We start from the raw sequence: 14,008 nt of genomic DNA on the forward strand, positions 1-14,008 counted from the left end.
GCCTGTAGCTGGTTCTGTTGTTCCACTGTAAGAGTCTGGATACCGCAGCAAATAACTGAACATGAGGAAACCGTTCCTTTTACGAACTTATATTTTTCCTCGGGCCTTGAGCTGAAATACCATAGATTAGCTGAGAAGTCGATCACCATCTCAGCTACGCTTGAAAAGTCCAATCCCAACACATAAGGTTGAGACAAGGAAGGCATCCAGTATATTTGTGCTGTAACTAAACGTTTCTATAACTGTATTTCCGTCGTAGTCGTTTGATTAACTCGCTGCTCCTCGCCATTGGCGAGTATAACTCGGCGCGTAGGCACCAGTTCAGTTGGCAAGTTCAAACGAGTTACTAGAGCAATTTCTTCGGGTTCCAGGAACAATTTGGATGCTCTTGAGTCCAATAGAGCCTCTAATGGTTGGTCACCGATGTATATCGTGACGTAGAAAGCTGCTGGAGACTGGTTGTCTCGTTTCATGGAATTATTCTGTAGCTGGGAAAAGTCAATAATGACTGGAATTTTATTGGCCTCACTAGTCGAGCTTTTCACGGGGTTTACTGTGTCCTGGATTAACTGATCCGACTCCGGGCGTTTTCTTAGTGATTCCCGCGTCGGTTGGGGTCTCACTGTTGCTCGTTTCCCGGGTTACAGAATGGACACGTTGCTGTAGTGTATCCTGAGGCTCGACATCTGAAGCAACAGATTCGTCTGGGCTTTGGACAGTCTCGGTGACGATGTCCTGTACCCTCACAGTTCCAACATCGAAATTCTTTGGACTGTGGCACTGAATCTGCAGCTGTATTATCAGCCTTGGGATGGCTGTCGTTGGTAACGAGGCTCGAGGCCAGCGGCTCTGGTAGGCTCGTTACAGTGTTCGTTCTCGAGTCTGTAGCAGTGTGTTTATTCTTATTACCAAACTTTTGGGGCTTACCCTTAGGCCTTGAGGCCTTTCGCCCTAACTGTAGCGCGTCCAAGTTGTCGACTGGGACCTCGGCTTCCAAGGTTTCCTCAATTCCTTCTTAGAGTTCATTCTCAGAGTCTTGGACTACTCTCAATGGGAGGGGGTCTCTTCTATCCCGATCCAAACGACGTGTACCTGTACCTCGCTGATCTGTAACTCTATATCGTCCCGTCTGCTGATCCTCAGTTGAGTAGGCAAACGATGGACACAGTGAATTTCTCGGTAGCGGTGGGGGACGATAATTGTTTGCCCTCTGTATTATCCTTTCTTGGCGGATTGCCTGCACTTCCAACTCGTCCATTGTCCAACAATTTTGAACTGAAATGACTAATTGGAATGACGGTAACATGTTACGATGCGTGTACTTCACTCTCTCGATTTCTGGCCAAGGAGGGTCCGTGCGTGAGAATAAGCCATTCATACACGCGATGCAATGACTGATCAGCTCGTCTCGCGCCTGTGTTCGGTTCGAGATTTCTTCTCGTAACGCCATTTAATAATCTAGATCAGCAAATCTGTATCTCATAGCTTGCTTGACGTCTGCCCACGTATGGAAATTATGCAAGCGGCCTCGATACCATGTTAATGCGGCACCGGATAGTGAGAACGGTAAGGTCCTTAACAGGTCCTCGTCTCTCACCCTGACCATCTCGAGTCCCTCGTCGATCCTCATAATAAAGGTCTCGACATCTTCCTGACGAGCACCACCGAACGATACGCGCCATTTGTGCATGATGCTCAGCAGCGTGGTGGCTCTGATAGGTGCTGGAGCTCTAGCGTCATAGTTGATGCCATCGTCGTCGGGTATTTCGTAATCTTCCAGCGTTGGGTGAACTGGACGTCGTGTTTGATCTCCCGGTGTTCGGCGGGGATCCTGCCCACGTGGTGGACTTCGCCTAAAACTATGCGATCGGCGTGGTGGAGATCGGTACTCCCTCCTCTAGTGATGATCTAGACTATATCGGGTTCTATCTCGCCATGAGTCGTTACCAGGGAGAGCAGGTGGAGGCTCACTCAATTAATCCCGATCGCAACTGTAACGGTCTCGTTTCGGTATTGTACCGGTGTTCAGCTGACCTAGTCGACCGGTATTCCCCGGATCTTCGGGATTTTCTCCGAGTAGGACGTTATACAGTGATCTGAAACGAAATCGCCGACTGTCCTCATCCGAGGTGCCGGTCTCTTCAACGTTCGTACGCCTTTCTCGCTGATCTTCCTTTGTGGGATCGTCGTCCGACATCTTAGCTCACTTACTATTCCCGAAAGGGGTGGGAAGAAGCAAGTCTTTGTATACGAGACAAAGGTATGATGTACTAAATGTGACTTCAGTTATTCTCTGTAACTCACTTGGGGAATTTTATCAATGTAGCGGGAGTGGTATATTTAAGGTGTAAGGAGTTTCCTAATATTAACTTAGTTATTACGTTTTTACTGTTAGCTAACTGGATATTATTATTAATAAAGTAATATAAATTTATTATTAATTAAGTATTATTATTAAACTCACCAATTCAGGAACCCTTACAGTAGATTTACTACTTAACTTTATTTCAATACTGTAGCTTTGTCTGAACAATGTAACTTAATTTGAATAATGTAGCCTTATTATCTGTATGTACACTAACTGGAATCAACTCAATAGAATCACTAAATTATTAACAAAAATAATTTGTTAAATAATTGTAATTACTTTTGTAATTTTACTGTAATTAATTTCGGAATCGATTGTACTGTAATAGCGGTGAGACTGAATGTAGGTAGCTTGTATGGCACAAGGAACTTTGGTAAATTTTGAATTATTAGCAGACACGTCTGAATCGTACTAATAGTCGCTTTGGAATGAGCTGTGATCGATGACTGTTTCCGGGGGTCGATGTCGTCTTGAGATTTTTCTCCGCCACCGCCGGTGTCGATATTCGATCATAGTTCGAGCGTCTTAGCCAATTAGGATAGTTCTAGAGCCCAGTACTCGCCCTTTGCTACCCCTTTCACCGATGAGTGGAGGGCTCAGCTACTTCCCCTGATAGGCGTTGAGTCGGTTCGCGCGCTTTTCGGTGATGTTGTCACTATAGCTAGAGGGGTGGTATGGCTCGTGCCAACGCTTGAGCTGTTGTTTACACTGTAGCATCTAAGCCTCAGCTTATAACAAAGACATTCTTTCTTTTCTTTCTTCGGCTGAGAAACAGTCGACAGCCAAAGTTACATTCATTAGAGGATTACCGTAATATGATACTTTATGAAGACTCGATGAACTCACTTATTTTACGTTAACAAAAATATTTGAGTAACTAAAAGAGGTATTTTATTTTCTTTTTCTCTGTACTGTTTTCTCGGAACTATAAAACTAACAAACTTAAGAAATAACTTTCACGTATTACGGAGGCTAATCTTTTACACAAACTTTGGATTAAACGTTATCTTTAACATTCTTTGAATAATTCTCAATAACCTATAACTCAAATACCGGGAATAAAATTCTTGCAACAAAATTATGGATCTTAAGGTGTTGTTTCTCTCATTTCGCAGGCCCGTAGGTTGGGCGCCAATTTATAACATCAGAATTTTTAAGGTCGCAGGACGTCGCAATAGACGTAAACCAAACTAAAAATTAAATATAAACAAAATTAGATAATTTTTGATCGCTAGAAATTATCAAACTAGCCAATAAACGTAAACGTAACCGGAAACACAAAACTTAACAAAATATAGACCAAATAACCAACAACCGGAAAGACAACGGAATATCTCGGGGTTGCTCAGTGTGCTGGTTTGTGGAGAGAGGGTGTGATTCGAGTAGAGAGTGGATCCATGATTGCAATGACTTTATTCGCAACACCAAAAATTTATGCTCAACAAAATCCTTATTTATTTAACCAAAACTTTAACCTAAATAACAAACTTGAACATAGGTGCGACAAAATTATCGGAACGATATAACTAACAATAGGAAACGCTATAGTCATGTTACAGACTCTTACTCTTATAAAATTAAACAAATAAAATAAATAAATCTTAAAATAACAATCTCAAATAAATAAATGAATCTAAACAACTTGAACAATATTCTCCAATAAACCTGTCAACGTACTCTAAATTATTTACAACATAAAAATATTCTATAGAATCGGCTATCTAATGCCTCATAACCAAGAACTCGATTATTAACGCTCAAATTACAATAAATCAAGCGATCTCATACCTTTTTGAAACAATGTCGATGCTGAGTAACTTTTATTTTATTTTTAACAACTTAATAAATCTGTAATTTTATCTGGAGCCAAAAATAAAATGCAAGACTGAAACCTTAACCTGGAACTGAGAACTCTACGCACGTCCGATCACCTGAAGTGACCAGCGGCAACTCTCAAACGCGACTGTACTCTACGAAGTCCAAAACTCGACTGTTTTACGTGACTCTCTTACAACTAAAATCTCTATAAACAATTAATTCCCAAATATTCTGAATCTTTAATCAAACCATTGAGGCTCAGAGTACGGATATTCCTTTGGTGGATGCTCTCCAGGAACTGACTACGGCTGGGATCGAAACTCAAAACTCAAAACGTAAACGTAACATTAAAGAAAAGTGGATAATTTTTATTCGCTAGAAATTATCAAAACTAGCTAAAACGTAACTGAAAACTCAAACTGATCCCGTATGCTTTCGTCATGTCCCTCTATGTCGGAGCGCTGGCATCTCAACCAAACTTAGGCATTCCACCTGGAAGTCTCAAAGGGTTAGACTGGTGTCTAACGTCAAACGGGTGACTTATATTCCCGCTCCACGGTAACGCTGACTTACCCACGTCCTCTGCAACCTCAAAACCCAAAACCAAAGATTCAGAACTCGAAACTCAAAACTCAAAATCCGAAACAAAACTCAAACCTCAAAATTCGAAACCCAAAACTCAAAAATAACTTAATAATACCCTTAAATGACTTGACCTTGATATTTTTCACAACTTGACTCTAAAACTGACTCTACTCTTAAAATCCTAAAATCTCAACTGTAACGTTAATTCTCTAAATTCACTCTAAAACTATAAACTTTGTTACTCGGCATCAACACTCACTTAATTCACAAACCAATTTTCTTTAATCTTTAAAATTATATTTTCTATGGTATTTGGCCTTGAAATATCAGCTTAAAACTACAAAAATTCGTTGGCGCTAGTGACGTTCATTTTAAATATACCCCGGTCGTTAAAATAACGTCACAATATATATATATATATATATATATATATATATATATATATATATATATATATATATATATATATATACACATACAGATGGAGTTACACCCTCTCAGGAATAGTCAGGGAAGCTTCCTAGGACCTCAAAACGTCGAGATCTGATGAAAACTCGATTTTTTCAAAACGGGGTAAAACCAATAACTTCCCGATTTTCTGAAAATCATTGATTTTCTTAGCGGGAAGTTAAAAATATCATTAAATATCAACAATTGCTCACCTGATAACCATATATTTATCTGGAGTATCGATCATGTATAAAACGTAATAGCATAGCCAAAAACGCGACTGTTCTAAAATTCTGTTCCTAAAACATTCGATTAAGTGAGGAAAATCCGAAGCAACCCACAGCCTTTGGTCAGAGTTGCAAGGATGTTCGCAGCTACATTGGCCATCTTTAATACCGAAAAGTGCCCACGCTCCTCTGTTCCACTGTGCGCCATCGGATGTCACAACGTCTACAAAAAATTCAGTATTTTCCAACAGAATTATGCATTTAACCAGTAATTTGTGTAGAATTGCACTTGTTACTGAATTTCTACTGAGAAAGCTGCCGACTACCCGTACCCAATCACCTTGGAATGGCTGAAACATGAACACTAACGCGTGATTAGCCCGTGTGTTCTGAAGATTTTCTGGCGTGTGTGCTCCTAAATTGACAAAACCATCCAGCTGCATGGTCTTACGATCAAGCTTAACGGCTTCACTTCGTCGATAAATAGGGTACCTGTTGAAGTAAATTTTTTCTAGTTGGTATATTATGATTCCAAGATTGATATGAAAAACAAACAATAACTACTGTTAATAAAGCAATAAAAGAATATTATAAAGTATTAGAGTAAACGTACTTTTTCAAGTACCAATTTTCTGCGCATGAGTCGGTTAATATAAGCATGGTCTAAGTCTATGTTTACGTCAATTGGTTAGGAATGGTTATAGAAAGCTTATTGCATGCCTTAAGCGTCAGCGTAGGTATGCTCTACTCTCGTCTAGTTTTATAAAAATTGCTCTCATAATCGTAGGTTTCGTTAGGTTAGTTAAAAACTTAATCCACTATAAAAAGTGTTATTTCGAAGATTCGTAGTTGAACTACAACTTTACTACTTGTAAGTCAATACCCCTTTTCTTATATAGCTTAAGGAAAGCCAAAAGCACTGTCCAACTTCTGAATATATCTGTTAAGAGTATCTTTGCAAGGAAGAGGTAAGATATCTCTATCTCTTAATCTATCATACATGAATGCACTTTTTATTCGAAGTAATAGACATTCATACACCCACTATACCGTATATCTCCTTTGCTTCGGATTTGATACTTTTGAAGCATCGAAACATGCATGGATCTCTAGTTGTTGTAAAGGGGATAAAATTGATATTTCAGCTCTTAACGCTTTATCTTTAATAGCCAAGCAGTTGTCTTTTTGAGTATTAATTATCTTAATGAGTAAGTCATTCTATAAAAATTCAGAAAATTTTAAGGTATGTCTCATAATTAGACATATTTAGAATTTTGATACAAAAATGAAATTAAACAAAAAATGTTTACTTACTTTCCGCTTCAAATGTTCAATTTGTTTAGTTTTAATACTATCCTGGTATTTTAAATTGCTATAGCGCTCTTTGTAATCTGGCTTAGATTTGTAAGATTGGTTCTGTAACCTATGCCTTACTTTCCGACAAGCCACACAACGAAAATGATCCATTTGTTTTTTGTATTTTTCATAAAATTACAACACACTAGTACAATCCACAGAACGTCTGCAAGTTTATAAAAAAAAGATGAAGATTAAGAATGAAATTAGTAATAAGGAAATATTGACGGCATAACATGAATCTTACTTTTCTTAATCAAATCCAGTGCCATCACATAACATATATTCCTCCATTTCTTGTAAATAATCCCAGAAGTCCGATAAATTAGAAAAGCTTTTATTGATGTCAATCAGTTTTTGAGTTTTAATGATGGTCAACTAATAATACAATTTTGTAGCTAGGTTATTAGAAAAAAATACTTGAACGAAGATTTCTTACCCAAATTTTGAAATTTTGAAGTATTTTCACACGAAACTTCAATTCCATTGTACCTTTACTAGGTAACACAAAATTAGTTTCTTGGAATCCAGTAAATCTGTTGTTAAACTCCAATTTTGGAGTAAAGCATTAAATTGTAATGGATCCAAAACTATTGACAATGAAAATTCTTCATCATCAACTTCCGAAACCGGCAATTTATCAACCTGTAATTGAAATGATATAAAAAAGAATTTCTAAAATATTTTTGATAACGTTACAGAATTTGCGGTACAAAAAATTATTAATTTTCTTACTGCTTCTGTATATTCATTACAAATTCCTTCGGTACTTATGATTGGATTAACACTTTCTGGTAAATAGTTATTGCTACAATTCTCGGTAACAGTGCTATCTTGATCTTGCAGTTAACTATTTTCATTAGCAATAATAGTACCAGAGTCACTTGTAGAAGGTTCACTTGACAGAATGTTAGGAGTCTCGTTTGGAGTCAACGTCGGAATAGCACCATCTTTCAGCGCATATCTTTTTCTCATAAGCTCCTCAATCTTGCCATCAACCGTTTTTATTCTATCACTTTTAATTATATCATCGTCGTTGAAATGTAGTTCACACACTTTAGTTTTTGGAACTAACTCTAGATTCAACGCTGATTTCTACAATCCCAATAATTTAAAATTCTTTAGAGAGACGACGAATAATTAAATTTTCTTATTGAGAAGTAGCATCTGACTTGTTAATTTATAAATTAATTTAATTTGTAATAATTTTGCAACGAATGTCAATTTTAAAACAAAAAAATTACGAGTTAAATATTTTGAAAGCCAATTAATGACAAAAAATGTACATTAAAGTTGCTCAAATATATCATTTTTTTATTTAAATTAAATAGTTTCAATAATTTATTAATTGATTTTTAGATAAAAATATAAATATTTAGGTTTGTGGCACAGTAAATAAAGATGTATTTCTCGTGTCCAACATTTTGTTGTTGGCATGCTCACTTGCACTACCACTTGTGCAGCCCATAACAACACAGCGATTCACCACTTTTAATAATCATTGAAAAACAAATAAATAATTTTAATCATTAAATAATCATAAAACTTTCGATACTAATTTAATGTCTTGCTGACAAACAACAACAAACAGCCGCCATTTGCCTGACATTAGCGAACGCAGCGTTGCAGACGCAACTAGCGGAATATTTACGAAAATGATGTATCCTATATTTACTGGACACACTAACCGCGGAAAACCCAATAGCGAGTGTGCTAAAGGGAAAGGGAAAAGGAATGAATTTTTAAAACTCAAATTTTGCGGAAATTGGCCAAAAATAGCCAATTCCTGGGCTGTTACTCCGTGTCTATGGGATGGATCGATCGATTATGGGTCTGGAAATTTTCAATAGAGTCTCATTTACGATTCTGATAAGCTTCTTATGAGTAAAACAGCAAACGTCATACATATACACCCGACCGGATAATAACTAATATTTTGTTATCTATTGCTCTGTATCCACCATGTAGACGTCTGCCATGATAAATATAAGTTCTTAAGGGTATAAGGAATAAAATATATCAATGGCAGATCTGTTAAATTACTTTCCAAATTCAATTATTTTTTACATTTTTAAAATTGTCTGCCTTAATGTTATCTTCACGATGATGGCCTAGCATTGTTATTTTCCGATAACACTGTAACAATTTTACCTGCTCAGGTTAGCCCCTAATCAATTTTATAAATAGACTAACTAAATTAACAAACAATATAATTATCAGGGCGCCACCAGGATTTTTAGTCACGGTTCATGGAACCGGTCCAGAGCTGAGAATTCTTATTCTTAGAGTAGAGAGAGTGGAGGAAGGTGCTGTTGAAGAATAAATAATCAATTAACAATCTGATCAGTTTTATTAACAATAAAAATTTTTAACAATATCGCGACTTGAACCAAGTTAACAAACTTCACTCACTCCCACACACTATCCACACTTAACAATATCCTTATTCTCGACGAGCCCTTTTCGGCATCTACCCGTCGATTTCTAACACGTGCCCCTTTCGGCGTCTACACGTGACGGGCCCCTTTCGGCGTCTACCCGTATAATATTATGAACTAACCAACCAACTCAACTTTTAATCACCTGCACAGAGACCAATCGTATGCAGGGGTCGTTGACTCGGCTCACAGGAGTAACAGCCCAGTGACCAAACGTAGACCTAGATACTCTGCAACTCACACATAACCCACACTTGTCTCACACTAACACTACTGATTTGATTTTATTTATCAATTTAATATTTAAGAATAATTTAATCTTATTTAGAACTTAAAATTGAGCTATTGAAATATCCAATCATTAGAATTTATATGAAACGATATTTTCAATTAACAAACAAATTCCAAATGACTTGAACTAACATTCAATTACAAATTCCGACTGCTAATTTGATTTTTAATTTATTAATATATTAAAATGGATTAAATTTTGAGATCAGATTAAAATTTCTGACTACTACCAGGGTCTTAATATGACGACAATAATTTATTAAAACTTATAAATTATTAAACTTATAAAACATTAAGACATTAAAACAATGGTCTTAATGTCTTAATTTAATAAATTAAAATTATATAGACAGAGGTCTTAATATTCTGTCGAAACATAAATTATTCAATCCGAGAATTATTTTTGACGATTATCTTAATCTAAATAATTTTTAATAACCAAGTTGAAAATTGTTAACATAAAATTAATGATGAAAATTAATTAATTATAACTAAATTTTGCTATGAAATTTTTAACTCAAAATAACTAATTTCTTGGACTTAATGTCCACGCCGATAATTATTAATTTTCGATAAATTTAATTTATCTAACTCTATGAACTTAATCCTAAAATCAATTAATTTATAATTAATAAATAGAATAATTTACAATATAAAATAAATTCAATAATTCATTCCTGATATAATTTTCAATAAATCTTAACAATTTCCTACATTATAAAAATCGACAAAAGTCGAAACATTCAATTTCGTTAGATAGAATATTCGCTAATTTAGCTGTCTTTGACCTTGGGTGTTTCGAATTTTCTGCGACACAAAATGTACTGACGGTCAATCAAAATTCCACGATTAAAAAGTTTGTCGATTATTTTTCAAGCAACAAAATTAATCAATTTCTCTTAAGTTAATTTGCTATAAAATGACAACAATTTATTGAACGAATTTTTCAGATATTAATTAATTAATTGATAAATTTTTAGTTGTTAATTTTTTCCTGCAAGGTCGATTGAGTGATTCCCGGGTATAAGCCTCCATGAAAATCACCCAGTCCAAACTAGCAAATGTTTAACTATTATTTATTAATAAAATTTATATAAAATAAATTAAGAAAAGGTAAAGTAGACCGAGTGCAAACCGCGGTCCATTTCTTTCCCACAGAGTAATAATTGATACCTTGACGAACAAAACGATGATCTTACTCACTCGTTGAGGATGAAGTCCTAGTTGTAGTTGGCTTCCTTCGTCTCGTCACTACTCTCGGGAACGGTTCTTCTTGATTTCGGTGGCACTGTGTCTGGCGGTCACACTACTTCTCCCTTTTCCACTGTACGGCTCACCTATTTTAACCCAAAACTACCCCCTCCTATTCTCCCTTTAGGCCCGAAGATTGAGACGCGCCAGTGCTATGTCGAATAGTTATCGATATCCGGTGACTTATCGATTTAGGGTAATTTTACCCTGTTACAATATTAATAGTATATTTTCAGATTTTAAAATGGCAGACGTGGTAAAATGGATTTACAATTCATCAAAAATCGATACCTGTCTTATCTAAGCGTCTGTTGCCTCCACCACTTTGAGCTTAGTGAATTCCTATCTCATGTATGGTAGATATAAGGTACTCTATGCAAAAAAACTCCGGTCTGGTAAAATAAAGTTAGGTAGCCGCCCACGGGCTTTTAGACTAGTAGCAAATATGTACAAATATTCTGAAGTAAATGACTTACCGGTGCAAGATAGCGGCAGTACAACCACTAGGGGCCCTTCGAGTGACCTATGCCTACTGCACGGTCTCCAAAGCAGTTGTACTGGTTACAGCAGGTGCTCCATCGATCGACCTTCAGAGAGAATTTGAAGACAGATGGCAGACCTGCGATTAGGGCAGATAGACAGTTCACCTATTTCTAAACATCAGCACTTAGATCGACCGAAATCACGATTAAATGAACTTTTTCTTGAGTGAAGTGTTAACAGGTAATGGGTCGTTCAATGCATACCTATGCAAGTTGAGCCTTCATCTTATTTCAATATGCAAATATTGGCCGGACACTACTGCCGACGTCGATAACACGTTTTTTCAGTGCGAACGCTAGAAGAATTAAAGAGCTAACGATAAAACAACCCTAGATAAGACTCTTAGTCTTGTAAGCCTAGTGAACTATATGCTACAGCAACAAGACATTTGGAACAAAATCGCAGCCTACGTCCAGTGCCATTGAATGGAAAAAATATCAAAGAGGGAACAGTAAGAGACAACAGAGAATCGACGTACGACGCAACGTAAATTTGGTAGAAGTAATGCTAATGCTATTCCGATCCAGTCTTTCCAGGACTGGAAATAAGAGAATAAGGAGTACAGGAAATAAGGAAAAGCAGAATTTAATGTGTGGAAATCTCACACTATTAGTATCACTGTTAATTATCATTTTTTAATGTCTTTCAAAGATCCTCTCCTCTTTAAAGAAGATCCACACGCATACATGCAGGCATAGTGCCATCCTCTAAAGAATAGTAAGAATAGCTCTCTAGGACTTCAAAATATGAGAATCTAATGAAAATTCGATTTGCGAAAATCGGGATGAAACCAATTACTTTCCGCTTTTTTGAAAGTTGTTGATTTTCATAGCGGGAAGCTAAAAACTAAAAACTTCGAGAATCACATTATTATTTTTGAGAGCTCGGATTTCATTCCGGAAGTAATTCAAATATCGATAATAAAAAAGTCCTGAGCGTGTGCTGGAATTAAACCTGGGTTATCTGATCCGTAGATTCACCATCTACTCATTTGTTCAAATCACTTACATTAAATCATTTATTTTTATTAATGCATTTGGATCTCTGTATCATTTTTTAAAGAATTAGTAAAGAATTTTCCATAAAGTTTCATGAAATTATACGACATTTCATTGAATTTTATAGTGTTTCATGGAATTTTATAAGACTTTACCGTCGAAACAACATTTCGCCTGATTTTGATTCCATAAATTTAATGAATTCAAAGTCTCAGAATTAATAAAATTTAAAAAATCTACAAGTGCATGACTTATAATGCTAATTTAATTATGAATAATAAAATAATGAATGTAAATAAAAATATAAACAACAGCTGAAACAGGACAATAATCTACGAGCCCTTCTAATGAAATACATGCATACAAAATATGCAGATATATGACAGTCTTTCAGTTTTGTATTTTATTGATTGCAAATAAATAACACGGAGTAACCTAGCTATTTGGATTTGATGACCTACAATTCTTTCGAATAATTGAAGAAAATTAGGAAAACGGTTGACCCTAAAGACTATCTCTGCTGTTAGGGCTATCGTTGGGGTTTGGTTTTTTGGCTTCCTTCGGTGTAGCTTGCGGGTCATCGAGCGTTTTCTTTTTGGGTATCTACCTAGTCACTTCAGCCCAGGCATTTTCTTTGGCTGATTTTCTTAATTCTCGTGGATCTGAGCCAGTAACGGGGCTAGGCGTTGATAGCATCCTTTCCTTGTTGTTGTCCCCTGCGCAGTGAGTTTTGGTGTAAACTATGCGTTAGGCTGAGGATTCATCCGGGGGTATGTTAGCGTTGATTGTGCAGTTCTGTTACATTGCTCTTGGGGGAGCAGTGGAATCTTTCACTGCCGGGTTGTATGCTGTATCAATAGACCTGGCCAGCTTTATGATTTCTCCATGCACACTTGACCTATCCTTGATACGCTCCAGCAGCTCACCACTTTTGGAACCGAGTCTTGGAATCGGTGTTTGGCAACAAGTGCTGGACAGTGCAGAGTTTATTCTGTCCCGATAAACAGAACTAAAAGTATCTTTGCCTCCAATTGGTGAAAGGGTGCTTCTCATGTTCTTGTCAACCAACGTCCATGTAGCTGTCGATTTGAACAATTTTATTGTTTTCATTAATGTTTTTTTCCTGTGTAGATTTCATCCTATTATTTAGCCAGCACATCGTACGAAGAGGAGTGGGTTGTTGAGACTAGGAGTGGGTGTACTCTCCAAGATAAAACTACTACTCCAGTCCTCTATGAGGCCTAGTCAATACTTAGCCGGTCCCGAAATACACGGACGGACTGGACTCGCTCGGAGCAGTGCGGAATTCCGATCTCTGCACTCACTGCGTACTTTCTGATCAGGGCCTGAAGGGACTGGTCACAGAATCACTGCTGTAACTTACACCTCGGTAGAGCATACTCGGAACAGCTGCAACTCACGTTACGAAAACAATTGACACAGAGCGCTAGCACTCCTAGTGAGTGTCAGCGGGATTCGATCATACCTCATTTGGTCCGCGGGGGCTGTTTTATTTCAAATCTACCCGCCAATCTCACAACTGGTTAGGACATCCTCTTATCCACCACCGTAGGGACGTGCCCGGTCGGACTTTGGCTTCTCCCCCAAGGTGTGTGTATGTATGTGTTGTGTATGTATATATATATATATATATATATATATATATATATATATATATATATA

General features: G+C 36.8%; 1 protein-coding gene and 1 long non-coding RNA gene across 2 annotated transcripts in view; both read right to left on the reverse strand.

Annotated features, from left to right (window-relative positions):
- The window catches only part of LOC141533452 (katanin p60 ATPase-containing subunit A-like 2), a 103,316-nt gene extending 97,806 nt beyond the window's left edge, over positions 1-5,510 (reverse strand). The window contains exon 1 of the mRNA XM_074252344.1: positions 5,434-5,510. The gene's annotated coding sequence lies outside the window, so the exon portion shown is untranslated. The remainder of the gene's footprint in view (positions 1-5,433) is intronic.
- Positions 5,511-7,051: 1,541 nt separating this feature from the next.
- On the reverse strand, positions 7,052-7,598 carry LOC141533510 (uncharacterized). Its single transcript, XR_012480299.1, has 3 exons — positions 7,540-7,598; positions 7,244-7,449; positions 7,052-7,182 (listed from the first exon to the last, which is right to left on the reverse strand). It is a non-coding gene; the product is annotated as an uncharacterized LOC141533510 (long non-coding RNA).
- Positions 7,599-14,008: the final 6,410 nt, after the last annotated feature.

This window comes from Cotesia typhae, unplaced genomic scaffold (genome assembly GCF_013202065.1).
Source record: "Cotesia typhae breed Kobodo isofemale line unplaced genomic scaffold, CoteBio_Ctyphae contig_9, whole genome shotgun sequence".
Classification (NCBI taxonomy): Eukaryota; Metazoa; Arthropoda; class Insecta; order Hymenoptera; family Braconidae; genus Cotesia; species Cotesia typhae.